The following is a 20,450-nucleotide window of genomic DNA, read 5'->3' on the forward strand; positions in this document are numbered from 1 at the left end:
GGGTGTTACATTTGCCAAAGCTTATAGAATGGTACATTCACAATGTGCATTTCACTGTGTGTAAATTATGCATCAATGAAATGGATTTTTGCTAAAAAAGGACAAAAGTCAAATTACAGACTGGAAAAACTTTTTTGGTGATGTAACTGGCAAAGATAAATAGAATATAAAAGAACTCATAAACCAGTGAAAACAAATAACAGATGAGTAGAAAAATGAAGAAAAATATGACCAGGGATTTCACAGCAGTCTTGTCAGCAGTCAAGGAATAGCAAGTTACAATCAGGATGATGAACAATTCCATACTCATTAGAAGACTAAAATGTCTCACATATTGAGTTGTTGGCACAGTTGTTTCAGTGGGCATGCTTATACACTGGGGATATCTTGTGATGGTATATGTGCATATCCTGTGATTTAGCAGTTTAACTTCTAAGTTTATACCTCAAAGAAGTGTTTTTAAGGTAGCCTAATAAAATCATAAGTGGGTTACAAATTCTATTTAGTGCTCACTATCAGCATTAATAAAAAATAGATTAAAGTGTCGAGTATATTGCTGTATCAGTTATTATCCAATTACAGTAATAATTTGAATAGGGAATATTTAATATAAATGTTAACTAGTAAAAAGTGGCTATTTACTGAAAGGGGTAAAAAACATTCAAAGGGATATAGAAATAACAAAAGCAGGAGTCAGCAATTACCTCAGCAACTGAGGTAGAGCCAGTAAGCAAGAAACTAAGAATTTAGAAGAATACTCCCTTGCCTCAAGGCAAAGATTCAGATCCTTTTGGAAAGGTCATGGCTGTCATAGGAACAAGTAGCCTGTCAGTGGGGAAGAAACTTTCCAGAGGGCATGGATTGGAACTCATCTATAGGAATAATCTGCTGGGTAGCAGAAAAACTTACGGAATGACATGAGTGAGCCAGAGCTGTCCATAGGTGTAGCTCCTCAGACTTGCCAGAGCCTAAGAGCCATAGCTTGTCTGTGGAGGTGACTGAGGTAAGCACCACTGGGCCTCCAACATGCCAGTCACCTGGCTAGGCTGCTTACAATAAAACAACAGTGCACCAGAACCAGGAAGGGAAGCTCTCCTTTCTGCTCTGGCCTTGCATTGTCCCATTAGTACCCTCTATTGACAAAGCCTAATGCTGGACGTTTTGACAAAGAAGAAATGGTGATATGTCTATATTAGTCTGGGTTTTCCAGAGAAACAGAACCAGTAGGAGATATGTGTATATTATATTATACACACATACATATGTGTGTATATATATATGTGTGTGTTGTATATATATGTATACATATACATATATATACACATACACGTATGTACATATATACATATACACATATACATACATATACACATATATACATATACCCATGTACATATATATGTATATATATTACAAGGAATTGGTTTGCATGGTAATGGAGGTTAACAAGTCTCAGCATCTTTAATTGGCAAGCTAGAGAACCAAGAGAACCAATGTTCTAGTCATAGTCAGAAGGCCTGAGAACCAGGAGAACTGATGGTGTTAAGTTCCAGTCTGATTCCAAGCCTGAATGCAGAAGACCAGAGTCCTAGCTTGAAAACAGGCAGAGAAAGTGAAATCTCTCTTACTCCATCTATTTTTTTGTATTCAGGCCTTCAGTAAATTGGATGAGGCCTGCCCACATTGGGGAAGACAATATGCTTTACTCAGTTTGCTAATAAAAAATGTCACAGTATGATCCAGAAATGCTCTTACAGACACACCCAGAATAATATTTAACCAAGTATCTGGGCACTCGGGTGGCCCAGATAGTTGATACATAGGATTAAACATCATAGGGTTCACTTCCAGGATTAAAAAGCAGGTTAGAGAAAGGTAGATTTGGTGCAGGGGTAGTCAGTTGGTATCTGGCTCAATTGCATGTAACATCATTAAATTTTTTTTCCTTGAGATTTGCTTCAATTTTATGTGTATGGGATTGTGATATAAAATATATTTCTAAATCTGGGCCATGGTAAAAAATATTTGAATGTATTGATCTGGAGAAACTTCTATATATGTTCACATAAAGACACCTACAGCATTGTGTGTAGTAGTAAAAAATAGATAACATCCTAAATGTCTACCAACAAGAGAAGGTTAGAGAAATAAATTACGGGATATAACATACATCATGGTGATTATAGTTAATAATACTGTATTATATACTTGAAAGTTGCTAAGAGTAGATCTCAAATGTCACCATAAAAAAGAAATGGTAATTATGTGACTTGATGGAAGTGTCAGCTTGCTTTTATAGTTGTAATAATTTTGCAGTATGTAAGTGTATCAAATCAACATGTTGTATACCTTAAATTTACACAATGCTGTATGTCAATTATAGCTCAATAAAGCTGGAAAAATTTTAAAAATAAAAGCAATAAAATAAATTAATAAAACAACATGAAAAATAACACACTTATATTTCTTTTTCTTATTTTTTTCTATTTTATTCTTATGTATTCACTCTGTAGTGGAACATAAGACTTTAGTTCAGTTATTCTTTCCTATCCCAAAGATATATAAACATGCTTCTTACATTCTTCCAATATACTTATCATCCTTGTTAAATTAGTATTTTTTTATTACTGTAATTAATTCATGGCTGATCTATATAGCATATTGTCATTATATCTTGTATTACCGTTTCGTTCATCTAGAATTAATATTTGACATATATATTTAAAAATATATATTTATATATTTTATATATACATGTATCACCTTTGCTTTACCCATTCATCTACTGATGGACACTTACGTTGTTTCTGTGTTTTGACTATTGTGAATAATGCTGCAGTGAACTTGGGAATACAGGTATCTAGTTTTAAGTTTTTCAGCAACTTCCATACTGTTTTCCTTAGTGGCTGTACCAATTTACATTCCCATCAACAGTGCACCAGGGTTCCTTTTTCTCTACACCCTTGTGAGCATTTGTTATCTCTTGTCTTTTTGATGGTACCCATCCTAAGAGGTGTGAGGTGATATCTCTTTGTGGTTTTGATTTGGAATTTTGATTTAGAAATTGTTTTGTGACAGCAGTCAGGGGACCTCAGACTATTACTTGATTTTGGTTGTTAGTTAATGTTATTTTCCCTGTCATAAATAATATCAGAATCTAATTGTTTAAAGAGCCAATTCAGGTGGGTACTCTGTCTTCATCACATCCCCTCTAAGCAAGAATTACATTTAAATTCACTTGCTGGGCTCATGCTTGTAAATGAAAGTACGTAAAAAAAAATCTCTAGTTTCATTATCGAGACAGTGTTTGCTGCTTATAACATATGCTTTATGCTTGAAGATTCATGCCAATTATCCAGATTGTGTCTGTTTCCTGATTTGTTGTCTGTATAGCTCTCTGAAGACATCGTATTCATGCCCTGTTTTATTATCTAGATTCATGATCCATAGCCTGATTTGACTTTGAGTCTCCTGCTGTAGATTTCTCACTCAGTTCCAGTTTCCAGTTTACCTTGAACATTTCTATCCCCTTCCTCATTATCTTAGTCTGATTTGCCTTAGGTGCCTATTCCTGTGCTGTCCTTAGCCCTAAAATTGATGCTTTCTTTTCCTTTCCCTTTTTTAAAAAGTTTATTTATTTATTTTGAGAGAGAAAAAGAGAGTGTAATTGGGGGAGGGTAGAGAGAGAAGGAGACAGAGAGAATCCCAAGCAGGCTCTGCATTGTCAGTGCAGAGTGCAATGTGGGGCTAGAACTACTGAACCAAAACAAACTGTGACCTGAGTTGAAATCAAGAGTTGGTTAGGTTTATTCGTAGGAATTTTATGGTTCTTGGTACAGTTGTGAATGGGATAAATTTCTTTATTTCTCTTTCTGTTGCTTCATTATTAGTGTATAAAAATGCAACCTATTTCTGTATATTAATTTTTTACCCTGCAACTTTGGTGAATTCACGTATCAGTTCTAGCAGACTTTTGGTGGAATATGTCGGGTTTTCCATGTAAAGTATCATGTTGTCTGTGAAAAGTGAAAGTTTGACTTCATCTTTGACAGTTTTGATGCCTTTTATTATATTTTGTTGTCTGATTGCTGATGCTAGGACTTACAATACTATGTTAAATAACAGTGGTGAGAGTGGACATCCCTGTCGTGTTCCTGATCTCAGGGGGAAAGCTGTCAGTTATTCCCCATTGAGGATATTAGCTGTGGGCCTTTCATAAATGGCCTCTATGATGTTTAAGTATGTTCCTTCTATCCTGACTTCCTTGAGGGTTTTCATCAAGACAGGATGCTGTATTTTGTCAAATGCTTTCTCTGCATGTATTGACAGGACCATATGGTTCTTATCTTTTATTTAAAAGATCTGTATGCTGAAAACTGTAGAAAGCTTATGAAGGAAATTGAAGAAGATACAAAGAAATGGAAAAACATTCCATGCTCATGGATTGGAAGAATAAATATTGTTAAAATGTCAATACTACTCAAAGCAATTTACACACTCAATGTAATACCAAGCAAAATTGCACCAGCATTCTTCTCAAAGCTAGACCAAACAATCCTAAAATTCGTATGGAACCACAAAAGACCCCGAATAGCCAAAGTAATACTGAAGAAGAAAACCAAAATGGGAGTGATCACAATTCCATACTTTAGCCTCTACTACAAAGCTGTAATCATCAAGACAGTATGGTATGGGCACTAAAACAGACACATAGACCAATGAAATAGAATAGAGATCCCAGAATTGGACCCACAAATGTATGGCCAACTAAACTTTGACAAAACAGGAAAGAGTATCCAGTGGAAAAAAGACAGTCTCTTTTTTTCATTTATTATTTATTATTTATTTATTTTTAATATGAAATTTATTGTCCAGTTGGTTTCCATACAACACCCAGTCCTCATCCCAAAAGGTGCCCTCCTCAATACCCATCACCCACCCTCTCCTCCCTCCCACCCCCCATCAACCCTCAGTTCTCAGTCTTTAAGGGTCTCTTATGCTTTGGCTCTCTCCCTCTCTAACCTCTTTTTTTTTTTTTCCTTCCCCTCCCCCATGGTCTTCTGTTAAGTTTCTCAGGATCCACATAAGAGTGAAAACTATGGTATCTGAAAAGACAGTCTCTTTAACAAATGGTGCTGGGAGAGCTGGACAGCAACATGCAGAAGAATGAAACTAGACCACTTTCTTACACCATACACAAAAATAAACTCAAAATAGATGAAGGACCTGAATGTGAGACAAGAAACCATCAAAACCCTAGAGGAGAAAGCAGGAAAAAACCTCTTTGACTTCAGTGCAGCAATTTCTTACTCAACACATCTCCAAAGGGAAGGGAATTAAAAGCAAAAATGAACTACTGGGACCTCATGAAGATAAAATGCTTCTGCACTGCAAAGGAAACAATCAACAAAACGGAAAGGCAACTGATGGAATGGGAAAAGATATTTGCAAATGACATACCGAACAAAGGGCTAGTATCTAAAATCTATAAAGAACTCACCAAACTTCACACCCGAAAAACAAATAATCCAGTGAAGAAACGAGCAGAAGACATGAATAGACACTTTTCCAGAGAAGACATCCAGATGGCCAACAGGCATGAAAAGATGCTTAACATCACTCATTATCAGGGAAATACAAATCAAAACTACAATGAGATGTCACCTCACGCCAGTCAGAGCGGCTAAAATGAACAAATTAGGAAACTATAAATGCTGGCGAGGATGTGGAGAAATGGGAACCTTCTTACACTGTTGCTGGGAATGCAAATTGATGCAGCCTCTCTGGAAAACAGTGTAGAGGTTCCTCAAAAAATTAAAAATAGAACTACCCCATGACCCAGCAATAGCACTGCTAGGAATTTATCCAAAAGATACAGGAGTGTTGATGTACCCCAATGTTTATAGCAGCACTTTCAACAATAGCCAAAATATGGAAAGAGCCTAAATGTCCATCAACTGACGAATGGATAAAGAAGATGTGGTTTATACATACAATGGAATACTATTTGGCAATGAGAAAGAATGAAATCCTGCCATTTGCAGCAACATGGATGGAACTGGAGGGTATTATGCTAAGTGAAATAAGTCAGGCAGAGAAAGGCAGATACCATATGTTTTCATTTATATGTGGATCTTGAGAAACTTAACAGAAGACCATGGGTGAGGGGAAGGGGAAAAAAAAAGTTACAGAGAGGGAGGGAGGCAAACCATAAGAGACTCTTAAGGACTGAGAATAAACTGAGTGTTGATGGGGGTAGGGGAGAGGGAAAGTGGGTGATGGGCAGGAAAGAGGGCAGCTGTTGGGATGAGCACTGGGTGTTGTATGGAAACCAATTTGACAATAAATTATATTAAAAAAAAAAGAGTTGGACACTTAACTGAGCCACCAGGTGCCTCAATGCAGGCTTTTCTGTAAGAACATTTCCACTCTCAAGCTGAATAGTGTAAATCTGATATTTTCTTGAATTATATTATAGGTATAATATAGGTATATATTATGTTATATTACATTATATTAATTCATATGTATATAATTATATATTATAAGTATATAATATATAAGTATAATACATTGTATTATATACTTGAAAGTTGATATACTTACATACTGAAAAATTATAACAACCATAACAGCAAGCTGACACTTCCATCAAGTCACATAATTATAATTTCTTTTTTACAGTGGCATTTGAGATATACTCTTAGCAACTTTTAAGTTATATATAATATAATACAGGTATATAATATATATAGATATAATATATATATAACCTAGCTTCAGCAATCAGACAATACAAAGAAATAAAAGTCATCCAAATCAGCAAGAAGGAAGTCAAACTTTGACTCTTCTCAGATGACATGATACTTTATATGGAAAATCCAAAAGATTCCACCAAAAAACTGCTAGAACTGATCCATGAATTCATCAAAATTGCAGGATACAAAATCAGTGCATAGAAATCGGTTGCATTTCTATACACCATTAATGAAACAAAGAAAGAGAAATCAAGGAATCGATCCCATTTACGGTTGCACCAAAAACCATAAAATACCTAGGAATAAACCTAACCAAAGAGGTGAAAAATCTATACAGTGAAAACCATAGAAAGCTTATAAAAGAAATTGAAGAAGACACATAAAAGTGGAAAAATATTCCATGCTCATGGATTGGAAGAACAAACACTGTTAAAATGTCAATATTACCCAAAGCAATCTACATATTCAATGCAATCTCTATCAAAATAATACCTGCATTTTTCACAGAGCTAGAACAAACAATCCTAAAATTTGTATGGAAACAGGAAAGACCCCGAATAGCCAAAGCAATCTTGAAAAAGAAAACTGAATGGCACAAAAACAGGCACTCAGATCAATGGAACAGAATAGAAAGCCCAGAAATGGGCCCACAAACATACGGCCAACTACTCTTTGACAAAGCAGGGAAAAATATCCAATGGAATAAAGACAGTCTCTTCAGGAAGTGGTGCTGAGAAAACTGGACAGCGACATGCAGGAAAATGAACCTGGACCACTTTCTTACATCATACACAAAAATAAGCTCAAAATGGATGAAAAACCTAAATGTAAGACAGGAAACCATCAAAATCCCTGAGGAGAAAGCAGGCAAAAACCTCTTTGAGCTTGGCCACAGCAACTTCTTACTCAACACATCTCCGGAGGCAAGGGAAAACAAAAGCAAAAATGAACTTTTGGGATCTCATCAAAATAAAAAGCTTCTACACAGTGAAGGAAACAATCAGCAAAACTAAAGGGCAACCAACAGAATGGGAGAAGATATTTGCAAACGACATATCAGATAAAGGGTTAGTATCCAAAATCTATAAAGAACTCATCAGACTCAACACCCAAAAAACAAATAATCCGGTGAAGAAATGGGCAAAAGACATAAATAGACACTTCTCCAAAGAAGACCTCCAGATGGCCAACCGACACATGAAAAAATTGTCAACATCACTCATCGTCAAAACCGCAATGAGATACCACCTCACACCTGTCAGAATGGTTAACATTAACAACTTAGGCAACAACAGGTGTTGGTGTGGATGTGGAGAAAGAGGATCTCTTTGGCACTGCTGGTGGGAATGCAAACTGGTGCAGCCACTCTGGAAAACAGTATGGAGGTTCCTCAAAAAATTAAAAATAGAACTACCCTACGACCCAGCAATTACACTACTAGGTATTTATTCAAGGGATACGGGTATGCTGTTTCGAAGGGGCATATGCACCCCGATGTTTATAGCAGCATTATCAACAATAGCCAAAGTATGGAAAGAGCCCAAATGTCCATCGATGGATGAATGGATAAAGAAGATGTGGTGTATATATACAATGGAATATTACTCGGCAATCAAAAAGAATGAAATCTTGCCATTTGTAGCTGCATGGGTGGAACTAGCGGGTATTATGCTAACTGAAATTAGAGAAAGACAAATATCATATGACTTCACTCCTATGAGGACTTTAAGATACAAAACAGAACGTAAGAGAAGAGAAGCAAAAATAATATAAAAATAGGGAGGGGGAGAAAACATAGGAGACTCTTAAATACAGAGAACAGAGGGTTACTGGAGGGGTTGTGGGAGGGGAGATGGGCTAAATGGGTAAGGGGCACCAAGGAATCTACTCCTGAAATCATTATTGCACTATATGATAACTAACTTGAATGTAAAAAAAATAATAATAAATTAAAAAAATATGTGCATTTCCAAAAAGAAAGTCTTATGGGTGAGAGACTTATACAAAGAAAGCGACAATCATTCAGGGCTTATCAAAAAGAGTTTATGATGAGCAAATGTTTGGGAAATCAATAAAACAACATCTTAGTGTGTATCTTCCTATAAGTGAAGGTGCTTTAAATTAAGTGTTATTAAATAATGTGTATATATAAGAAATGATAGTGAATATTGATGATTGATACATTAAAATTAGAATGACTATTAAGAGTTTATTTCTGAATTTTATCATTTGTTTAATTTGAAATAGCATTATAAAAAGGACTGCAAGAAAAAATATTCAACAAGATTTAAATAACTACTTTTAGTAACTATTTGAGATCATTGATTTTTATGGAACACAGAAAACAGTTTGTAAGATAGGAAAGAGAAAAATGTCATCCAAAATTTTGAAACTAAAAGTGTACAAAAGAAAAAAAAGTCCTCAGTCTACGAAAACAAGAACTACAAACAAATCTTGATCTCTTCATACTGGGTTTGTTTTTCATAGTGAAATGTGTACATCAGTCCTGAAACTATTTTGGGTGTGTGTCATCTGATTGAATAACTGAGAAGGGAGCTGCAGACAAGGGAGATCATTGTAGGCTTAGAACCAAATTGTAGGTATCAGTATAAACTCATCATTTCTAATATAAATATAGTAGTTTGTCTCCAAATCTGGCTACTATCAACTTCTTCTCTCCCTGTACATGCACACCAGTCTGCCTAAAAGAGGTGGTATCATTGTCTCCACCTGTTTGAATCCGAGCTTGTCTGTGTCTACTTTTACCAGTAGAATATTCAGGAAAGGACATTGGGCAACTTTGAGACTCTGCCTGCAAGAGCAAAGGCAGTTCTGCTTCCCTCTCATACTCGTGGGATACCTCCTCTCAGAATCTACCCATCATGCAGTGTAAGCCTAACCTACATGGAGAAGACACCTGGAAATGCTCCAGCTTTCAACTGATGGCCAGCAGCAACTGCCATGTCTTGGATGTCAATTCCAGTCAAACCTCTAGACAACTCCATCCATGGCCACCATTTAACTACAACTGCTTAAAAGCCGCAGGTGAGAACTGCCTCGCTGAGCCCAGTCATAAATGCGAGAGACGTTAATAAGCTGTTGTTTCAAGTCATTATGGCTTGGGGTGCTTTGTTATGCAGCAACAGACAGACAAAAACTACTGAAAGACCTTGAGGGGGGAAAAAAACCACTCCCGAAGCAATGATCTTAATGCCCAGATCAGAGTTCAAATTTTTCTAAATATCATTCCTCATTAAGAGGAACCAATTTTTTGTTTGCTTTAGAAATGGATGATTCTGGGGGCACCTGGATGGCTCAGTCCATTAGGCGTCTGATTCTTAATCTTGGCTCAGGTCACAATCTCATGGTTCATGAGACCGAGCCCTGAGTTGAACTCTGCACTGACAGCACAGAGCCTGCTTGGGATTCTGTCTCTGCCCCTCTTCTGCTTGTGTTCACAGGCTCTCTGTCTCCCTCTCTCTCTAAAATAAAAAAATAAATAAAACATTCAAAAAAACCCCACAAAAACTGAAGCTGGAGGCATCACAGTCCCAGACTTTAAGATGTATTACAAAGTTGTAACCATTAAGACAGTATGGTACTGGCACAAAACAGACACTCAGGTCAATGGAACAGAATAGAGAACCCAGAAATGGACCCACAAACGTATGGCCAGCTAATCTTTGAAAAAGCAGAAAGATATACCAGTGGAAAAAAAAGACAAAGTATGGTGTTGGGAAAACTGGACAGTGACATGCAGAAGAATGAACTTGGCCCACTTTCTTACACCATACACAAAAATACTCTCAAAATGGATGAAAGATTAAACATAAGACAGGAAGCCATCAAAATCCTCGAGGAGAAGCAGGCAAAACATCTTTGACCTTGGCTGCAGCAACTTCTTACTCAACATGTGTCTGGAGGCAAGGGAAAGAGAAGCCAAAATGAACTGCTGGCACCTCATCAAGATAAAAACCTTCTGCATGGTGAAGGAAACAATCAACAAAAGTAAAAGGCAACTGATGGAATGGGAGAAGATATTTGCAAATGACATATCAGATAAAGGGTTAGTATCCTAAATCTATAAGGAACTTACCAAAGTCAACACCCAAGAAACAGATAATACAGTGAAGAAATGGGCAGAAGACATGGATAGACACTTTTCCAAAGAAGACATCCAGATGACTAACAAACACATGAAAAGATGCTCAATGTTACTCATCATCAGGGAAATACAAGTCAAAACCATAATGAGATAGTACTTCACACCTATCAGAATGGCTAAAATGAGCATATCAGGAGACTATAGATGTTGGCAAGGATGTGGAGAAACGGAAACCCTTTTGCACTGCTGGTGGGAATGCAAACTGGTGTGGCTACTCTGGAGAACAGATGGAAGTTCCTCAGAAAATAAAAAGCAAAACTACCCTATGACCTGCAGCTGTACTGCTAGGGTATTTATCCAAAGGATACAAAAATGTGGATTTGAAGGGACACATGCACCCCAATGTTTATAGCAGCACTATCAACAATAGCCAAATTATGGAAAGAGCCCAATGTCTACAGACTGTGAATGGATAAAGAAGATGTGGTGTACACACGATGGAATACTACTTGGCATTCAAAAAGAATAAAACCTTGCCATTTGCAACACCATAGGTAGAACTGGAATGTATTATGCTAAGTGAAATAAATGAGTCAGACAAAGACAAATACATGATTTCACTCATATGTGGAATTTGAGAAACACAACAGATGAACATAGGGGAAGGGAAGGAAAAATAAGATAAAAACAGAAAGGGAGGCAAACCATAAGAGACTCTTAACTACAAAGAATAAACTGAGGGTTGTTGGAGGGGAGGCAGGTGGGGGGATGGGCTAAATGGATAATGGGTACTAAGGAGGGCACTTGTTGGGATGAGCATGGGGTGTTAATTGTAAGTGGTGAATCACTAAATTCTACTCCTGAAACCATTATTATACTATATGTTAACTAACTTGGTTTTAAGTAAAACTTAAAAAAGTATATATTTAATAACAAGTTTCTCTTTTAAAGTAGTGTGAAAAATACAAACTAGTTGAAAAATTAGTTTAAAAAATAATATTTTATTCTAAGGGATCTAAGTAATATAAAAACTTCTTAATTATGTTAGTTTTTCTGTGATTAGGATAAATCCAAATATATATATTAAAAAAATTTTTTAAATCTTTAGTTTTTAGAGAGAGAGAGCATGAGCTGGGGAGGGGCAGAGAGAGAGAGGGAGACATAATCTGAAGCAAGCTCTAGGCTCTGAGCTGACAGCACAGAGCCCAACATGGGGCTCGATCTCACGAACAGTGAGATCATGACCTGAGCCAAAGTTAGAGGCTTAACTGACTGAGCCACCCAGGTGCCCCAGAATGAATCTAAATATTGCCATAATTATTTTGTTTACAGAGGGAGGAAAGTAATTCAGTTCTCATGTTGCTCAAGGTGAATCTGTCAGTGAGTCGGCAAGGTCAGCCAGGTGAAGTCATCTAGAAATCTCCTGATATCTTTTCTAATTTTGATTTATGCATATTCCAACCAATACGACTATTTTGTGCCAGCTTTCAATTTGTTTAAATTTGGTTTTCCTTTTCTTATCTTGTCTCTCTATAATATTCAGACTAAGAATCAATATCCGTATCAGTGCACTAGTTTTAACTTTCTGATACAGCTGTAGAAAGAAGATATTTCATTATAACTTACATTGTTGAAAAGTTATATAATACCTTCCAAGGTTGGGTACCTGCCTTATTAGTGTAGTTAGTGTACTACTGTACTTTGTTGGATAAACATTCCTGCTAATTTTTAGTGGCATTTTATTTAATTTTTTATTTTTTAAAAAAATGTTAATGCTTATTTTTCACACACACACACACACACACACACACACACACACACACACACACACAGAGTCGCAAGCACACTCCAAGCTCTGAGCTGTCAGCACAGAACCCATCGTGGGGCTTGAACTCGTGGACTGAGAAATCATGACCTGAGTTGAAGTCGGACACTTAACCGACTGACCCAACCAGAAGCCTGTTTAATGGCATTTTAAAGACTTAAATTTTAATGAGATTTTATGGATAGGAAAAATGTACATCTTTCTGATAAGAAAAAAAAATTTCCCTTTTAATGATAATGATTTTATTTTTGTTCATTTTAGGAAATGATTTATGAATGAAAATTGTTACAGATATTCAGATGACTTAGTGTACATTAAGATAGTTCTGAACACATAACCATGTTTTAAATGACTTTGGCAGATTTTTCATTATGTTTGCAACTTAAGTTAATGTTTAAAATTGATAAGAAGGGAGCCTGGGTGACTCAGTCAGTTGAGTGTTCAACTTCAGCTCAGGTCTTGATCTCATGGTTTGTGAGTTCAAGCCCCACATCAGGCTCTCTGCTGTCAGCACGGAGCCTGCTTTGAATCCTCTGTCCCCTTCACTCTCTGCCCCTCCCCTGTTCATGGGCGCGCTCTCTCAAAAATAAATAAACCTTAAAAAAATAAAAGTAAGAGTTTCATAATAATTTGCTCTCTACCTACCATATTTTGGCAATAGGTAGATATTATACATTCATTTTTTTTCAGTTAATGCTCAAAATGACCTCTGAAACATTACTACTTCCATGTTTAGATGATGAAACTTAAGCTTAAGGTGAAGGGAACATAGGTGGTATGTGGCAGACAAGAGGATTCTGCTTGTCTGCTCTGAGTAAGCTATTTGGAATTCATTGAGACTCTAGTTTTGGAAAAACTATTTCTTGAGATCCATTTAAATTTTTTTTTATTGTTTATTTTTGAGAGAGAGAGAGAGAGAGAGTGCGCGTGTGAGCATGAGCGGGGGAAGGGCAGAGAAAGACAGGGACAGAGGATCTAAAGCGAGCTCTGTGCTGACAGCAACAAGCTTGTTGTGGGGCTCGAACTCAGGAGCTGTGAGAACATGACCTGAGCTGAAGTTAGATGCTCAACTGACTGAGTCACCCAGGTGCGCCTTGAGGTCCATTTCTAAAGTTTATTGGGTTTTGTGGAGCTTGGTGTTTCTCCAAATAGGTTACTTAAAAAGTGAACAAATGAACACTTAACAGATGTATTTATGAGATTTTCTATTTTTGGACATTTGAGCAATAGGGTTTTAAATTAATGGTTTTCTGGTCACTGGGAAGGTTTTCATTCATGGAGTATTTTATGAGAGTTTGTTAAGTTAATAATATACTTTGGACTATAGAAAGAAGACTCAAAGTTTGAAGTTTAAAGTCTTTAAAGATTTTTTTTTGAATGTCTAGTTTTGAGAGAGAGAGAGAGAGAGAGAGAGAGAGAGAGAGAAAGACAGACAGAGTGCAAGCAGGGGAGGGGCAGAGAGAGAGGGAGACACAGAACATGAAGCAGATTCCAGACTCTAAGCTGTCAGCACAGAGCCCGATGTGGGGCTCAAACTCATGACCATGAGATCATGACCTGAGCCAAAGTTGGACGTTTAACTGACTGAGCCACCCAGGTGCCCGGAAGTTTAAATAGATATGTGTTTGTCTCCCTTGGATCTGTGGTGGGCAGAGGAGGATTGTAAATTTTTTTGTAATTTTATGTATATACTTGAAATCAAATTTGTCAGAGGTTCAGAGTGATGCTGATAATCTAAGTCTCATGTGATCTTTGACAAGTGAATGGCCCAGGCATTTCAAACTTTTGTTTCTCTTCTCTTTGTATTCTCATTTCCTACATATTCACTGCTATTTCCTAGTGTGCCTTCATCAGGATACACCATTGGTTTTGTGGAGAGGATACATGAAACAGATCTTGGGAGATCAGAGTTCTGTTTCTAGTTCTGTTGTGGATGATTTATGACAGCATGACCTTGTGGTGCCTCAGGTTCCCCTCTATAAGATATGCAAGATAGCTATTTTTTTAATGGAAATTTTAGCTACATAGGTGAAGTTTGAGCTTTTGGAGGAAAATTACAGTTTATTTTAAGAAATTGCTCACAATTTTTTCTATCACAGTTTGGGTGCTACTACTAGGACTGAAAAAGATTATGCATCTTTGTATCAGATCTTTATTCTTTTTTGTGTCAGGTCTTTATTCTTTTTAATTGTATTTTTATTACTAAATACGACCATGAATTTACAAACACTTTAGTAACAATTTATTATGGCATATATATCTGGATGAATTTTATGCTTAGAGAAGGCACGTTGGTAGATTATATAAGGATTCTAGTAATATTGAGCTTTTTTCAAAAAATATTTGGAATGCCCCTCAAAGTAACCTTACAAACTCTAAAATGTTGAAAATTTGCTACTGTGTTGAAAATAATGGAACTTTTAAGTTACAATGGAGTATTGAATATTTGTACTTGATTTTGCTTCTTTCTGAAACACCACAGAATGAAAGTATAGGGATTTAAAAAATGCAGTACACCCACTAGGACAAGCAAAGTTGGCAAGGCATTGGAAGAGTGGAAACTATGACTTAACACACCCGAGATAGCTGAATCCCAAGCATGTAGTAGGAATAGCTGGGAACCAACCTTATTTACACTGCAGATCCTTAAAAGGCATAGGAATTAGAGCAGCAGGTCCTTTTAGAAATGAGGATGAAATCATACAGGTCTTCTCCCTTATTTCATCTCCTTTGGTGACAGCTCTCCCTCATACTGATAAAAATTTTGAGGTTTTTTTTGATAGAGGATAGAGCATCTGTGGATTGGGAGACTTCCTGCACAGTTCCAAAGGAAATAGGCTTTGTATTTAAAATGGGATTAAGTGACAGCATTCATACTGAATATTGAATATAGAAACTTCTAGCCTTCATTTCCCACTTGGCTCTCAAAATCCTGGAAGCCAGACCTTTACCTTCCAAAACAGGAGATTAGAAGACTCTTTTGGGACAGTCTAAATAGGGCAAGATGAGGGACTTAAAGATGTTGATTGTGCCAGTTATTGACTTACTGTCTGAGTTCTGAACCTGCCCTTCTTAGCCCTTTTTTATGATACTAGAGCTGGAGACTCAGCAAACCACATTTCTTCTCTGCCAGCTGAATCTTTATTAGGTTCTGCCAATAAAAAGGCACTGTAGGGAGACTACTAGGCTGGAGGATGAAGGGCTTGGTTCTTCCTGTTTTTATTTTATCCCTGTAGCAAACTGCTCTGCAGGCAGTTGGTCCCTATAGTATTCTCTATGGCAAGCAGTGGTCTTGGTTCTGATGAGTGGCCTCCAGCAATTCTCACTGTAGCAGTTTCTGCAGTAGCCTACCATTTCATCAGAGATCAGTATCTTAGCTTTTTGGGACCCCTTCTGTAAGTTACTAAGCTTTTTTTCTTGTTTACTTTTAACTTAGCCTTAAAGGTGGCAATATCTTTTCATAGTTGCTACCTTGGTTATATCTTAGAGTTCATTTTTACATTTTAGTCATTCACTATCTTTTTTTTTTTTTTTTTTAACGTTTATTTATTTTTGAGACAGAGAGAGACAGAGCATGAATGGGGGAGGAGCAGAGAGAGAGGGAGACACAGAATCTGAAGCAGGCTCCAGGCTCTGGACCATCAGCCCAGAGCCCGACGCGGGGCTCGAACTCACGGACCGTGAGATCGTGACCTGAGCTGAAGTCGGACGCTTAACCGACTGAGCCACCCAGGCGCCCCTTCATTCACTATCTTTTACCTATTTAATGATTTAAAAATTTTTTTAATGTTTGTTTATGTTTTGAGAGAGAGAGAGAGAGAGTGAGTAGGGGAGGAGCAGAAAGAGAGGGAGACAGAATTGGAAGCAGGCTCCAAGCTCTGAGCTGTCAGCACAGAGCCTGATGTGGGGCTTGAACCCACGGACCTCAAGATCATGACCTGAGCCAAAGTCGGACACTTAACTGAGCCATCCAGTGCCCCAATGATTTTTTTAATATTAAATCTTCCTGTTTGAAAGATTGGTTTTTGTGTTCTGACTAGACCCCAGTTGATACCCTGATGTCAGGGTTTTCACAACAAATGGTAGTCCCATCTCCATATAGTGAATCATAAGGTCAGCAAGATTCACCCATGCATTTAGAGTTTCCAGTTAGCTTTTTATTTCCTTTCTTTTGAATATGAACAGGCAATTAATGCTACAAGATATTTGAGGATGCCTCTAATATGAAAGATGGCTCTCTTCCTGTCCCCCCCCCCCCAAAAGAAAAAGAAAAAGAAAAAGAAACTCATGGGAAAGAGTCTACATAGGGTGAAGAAAACTTAAAAAAAACACAAATAAAACTTCCGAATAATGTCCTCAGAGATAAAGGAAGATATTGCATCCATGAAACTAGAATAGTATACTATTAAAAAGGCAAGTTAGACAACAGCAAAGAGCTCTTGGAAATTAAAAACATAACAAGAATGAAAAACCTCAGTAGAAGGATTTGAAGATAAAGTTGAGGAAATTCCCCAGAAAGTAGAGCAAAAATACAAGTCATAGAAGGTTAGAAAATATAAGACAATTCAAGGTCAGCTTCAAGAGGTACATCATTTGTGGAGATTCAGTAACTTAGAGGAAAGAAACTGAAGGATAGAAATAAGCTATGAAATAATTCAGGAAAAATTTCCAGAATGTAAGGACATGGGTTTCCATACTAAAAGGATGCAGCAAGTACCTAACACAAATGAATGAAAATAGACCCATCTCATTGTGAAATTTTAGAATATTGGGACTAAGAAGATTCAGCCAGCATTCAAAGATAGAAATGTACGTACCATACAAAAGATTGGACTTTAACTATGGAAGACAGTGGAGTGGTGTCTTCAAAACATTGACGGAAAATGATTTATAACCAAGAATTTTATAACCTGACCAAACTATGAATTGAATATGAGAATTTTACTAAATATATTTTCTGACATGTGAAGTTTCAGTTGTCCTCCCATATAACTTTACTCAAAAAGCTATGAAGGGATGTGTTTCTGTAGAACAAAGCAATAAGTTAAAGAATAGAAAGATGTGGGATTCAAGAATCAGGAGAACCCAGCACAGGAGAGAATCTTGAACACCAGTTCTCATCATAACAAGTGCCCTCCTTAATAACCATCACCCATCCAGCCCATCCCCTACTCACCTCCCTTTGTCAACCCTCAGTTTGTTCTCTGTTGTTAAGAGTCTATTGTAGTTTGTTTCCCTCTCTTCTCTTCCCCCCATCCCATATGTTCATCTGTTTTGTTTCTTAAATTCCACATGAGTGAAATCATGTGGTATTTGTCTTTCTCTGATTGACTTATTCCACTTAGCATAATACTCTCTGACTCCATCCACATCATTGCACATGACAAAATTTCATTCCTTTTGATGGCTAATACTCCATTGTAGAGATTTATCGCATATATCTTCTTTATCCATTCATCAGTTGATGGACATTTGGGCTCTTTCCATAGTTTGGCTATTGTTGATAATGCTGCCAAAAACATCAGGGTGCATGGACTCCTTTGAGTCTATATTTTTGTATCCTTTGGATAAATATCTAATACTGCAATTGCTGGATCATAGGGTAGTTCTGTTTCCTTCCTTCCTTCCTTCCTTCCTTCCTTCCTTCCTTCCTTCCTTCCTTCCTGCCTTCCTGCCTTCCTTCCTTCCTTCCATACTTATTTATTTTTGAGAGAGAGGGAGAGTGTGAGTGGGGGAGGGGCAGAGAGAGAAGGAGACAGAGGATCCAAAGAGGGCTCTGTGCTGAAAGCAGAGAGCCTGATGTGGGGTCCCAAACTCTGAGATCGTGATCTGAGCTGAAGTTGGACACTTAACTGACTGAGCCACCCAGGTGCCCTTATATATTATATCTGAAGACAGAATGACCAGTTCAGTTTGCCCTAGAATTTTATGTGTACTTGACTTATATAGACAAATTCCTACTCTACTCCATACTCTGCTGCCTGTATAGCTGAGAATATTCATTCTGCCACTGTAAGTCTGTGGATAGAGGGCAAGGAATAGTCTGAAGAGTTTTTGTGAAGAAAAGGGGCATCTAGAGGGGAAATAGATGGGTAGAAGGGAGGCAACTTTTGGAGATGTGGCAGTGAAGAGCTGTCTAGTAGTGCAGAAGCTTTAGAATTAGCTCTGTTGTAACTTGGAGTTTTTCTCTGCAAAAATGTAATTTGAAGTCCATAGTATCCTCCTACACTTAGTAATGCTGAAGGCATAAATTTTATGTGGCTTTATTAGCCGTTTTTTTTTAAATATATCTTTTTGGAGGTCGTGTGGAGAGATTTGATGCCTGCTGTTATTCTGGTGCCAAGTAGAAATCACCTATTCCTTTAACTTTTATGTGGTTTTTTTTTTTTTTTTTTTTTTTTTTGAGAGAGAGGGCACCAGTGAGTGAGGGGCAGAGAGAGAATCCCAACAGGGATGGGGGAGGGGGCAGAGAGAGAGAAATAGCATATAATGGGGCTTTATTTTTATTTATTCTGACAATCTGGATTATTTAGTCTATATGCAGGTGATTTAATTATTTTTTTAATTAGGTTTAAGGCTGTCACCTTGGTCTTTGTGCCTTATTTTATTACTTGATTTATCATTTTTTGCATGCCTTAAATTAACTTAGCATTTTTATTGTTCTATTATTTTTCTCTATTAACTTGTTGGTTTTGAAATATTTTATTTGTAGGTGGTTATCCTAGAGTTTAAAACATGCATTATTGATTTATTAGAGTCTACCTTCAATGTGTACTTTTACTACTTCCAGCAACACATGAACTTTGCAGTGATTTCATTGCATTTACCCTCTCTTGCCTTTTGTTACCACTGTTGTCATATATGTTGCTTCTATCCATATTCATTTGTTTGTTCACATTTTTAGCCTTTCTAGTGCTTTTCCTTTCTCATTTTTCATGGTTCTACCTAGGATCATTTTCTTTTTACCACAAGTACTCCTTTTAGTAGTATTTCTTTTAGTTCAGGTTTGCTGCACATTCATTCAGCTTCTGTTTATGTGAATCTGCTTTTAATTTGTCGTCATTTTTGAAAGATGTTTCCCCTGGGTATAGAATTCAAGGTTCATGAAGATGTTCTTATAACATTTTAAAGATTTTACTATCAATTTTTGATTTCCATAGTTTCTGTTGAAAAGTTACTGTGTGTGTTTTATTGCTCCCTTAAAGGTAATGTGGTTCTTATCAGCTCTTTAGCTTCCTGGCTGCTGTTTTCTGCTGGGCTTCTTGGAGCCTTTCCCTGCATCCCAGTTAAGGAATTGGGCAATCCCAAGAGTGGAAATTTTATTGGTAGCTCTCAATGTTAACCTTTTCCTCTTTATATCAGTGGAACGGTCATTTTTGCTGGCATGCTTTTATGGAAAAAGTCAGGTGAATGAAGATCTCACTTTAATGTTCTCTTTTCTAAAGGATTATAGTACCTCAAGTCTTATCTGTGATAGTTGCTATCTCTTGCTTTTCACAGTTGTTTCATGTATTCATTCAGGCTTATATTTGTCCAATATAAATGGTTTGTCAGGGCTAAAACCAAAATTTTGTAAATGTATTTTATATATTTTTGAATTCTACAAGAGTTTTAAAAACATCTTAATCAATGGCAGTATTATTGAAATTTATGGCTCTCCAGAGTGACTAATAAAGGGAAGAAAAACTCATTTGAAAGTAAAGGATGTCAGTTTTTTAAAAAAAGTTTATCTATTTCGAGAGACAGTGGGAGGGAGAGAGAG

At 36.9% G+C, this 20,450-nt stretch overlaps 1 protein-coding gene across 13 annotated transcripts in view; it reads left to right on the plus strand.

Moving 5' to 3' along the window:
* The window catches only part of DOCK3 (dedicator of cytokinesis 3), a 600,629-nt gene that overhangs the window by 94,359 nt on the left and 485,820 nt on the right, over positions 1-20,450 (plus strand). The gene's annotated exons all lie outside the window — the stretch shown is intronic.

The sequence above is a fragment of the Panthera pardus genome, unplaced genomic scaffold (genome assembly GCF_024362965.1).
Source record: "Panthera pardus isolate Hobbes unplaced genomic scaffold, ASM2436296v1 HiC_scaffold_8, whole genome shotgun sequence".
Lineage (NCBI taxonomy): Eukaryota > Metazoa > Chordata > Mammalia > Carnivora > Felidae > Panthera > Panthera pardus.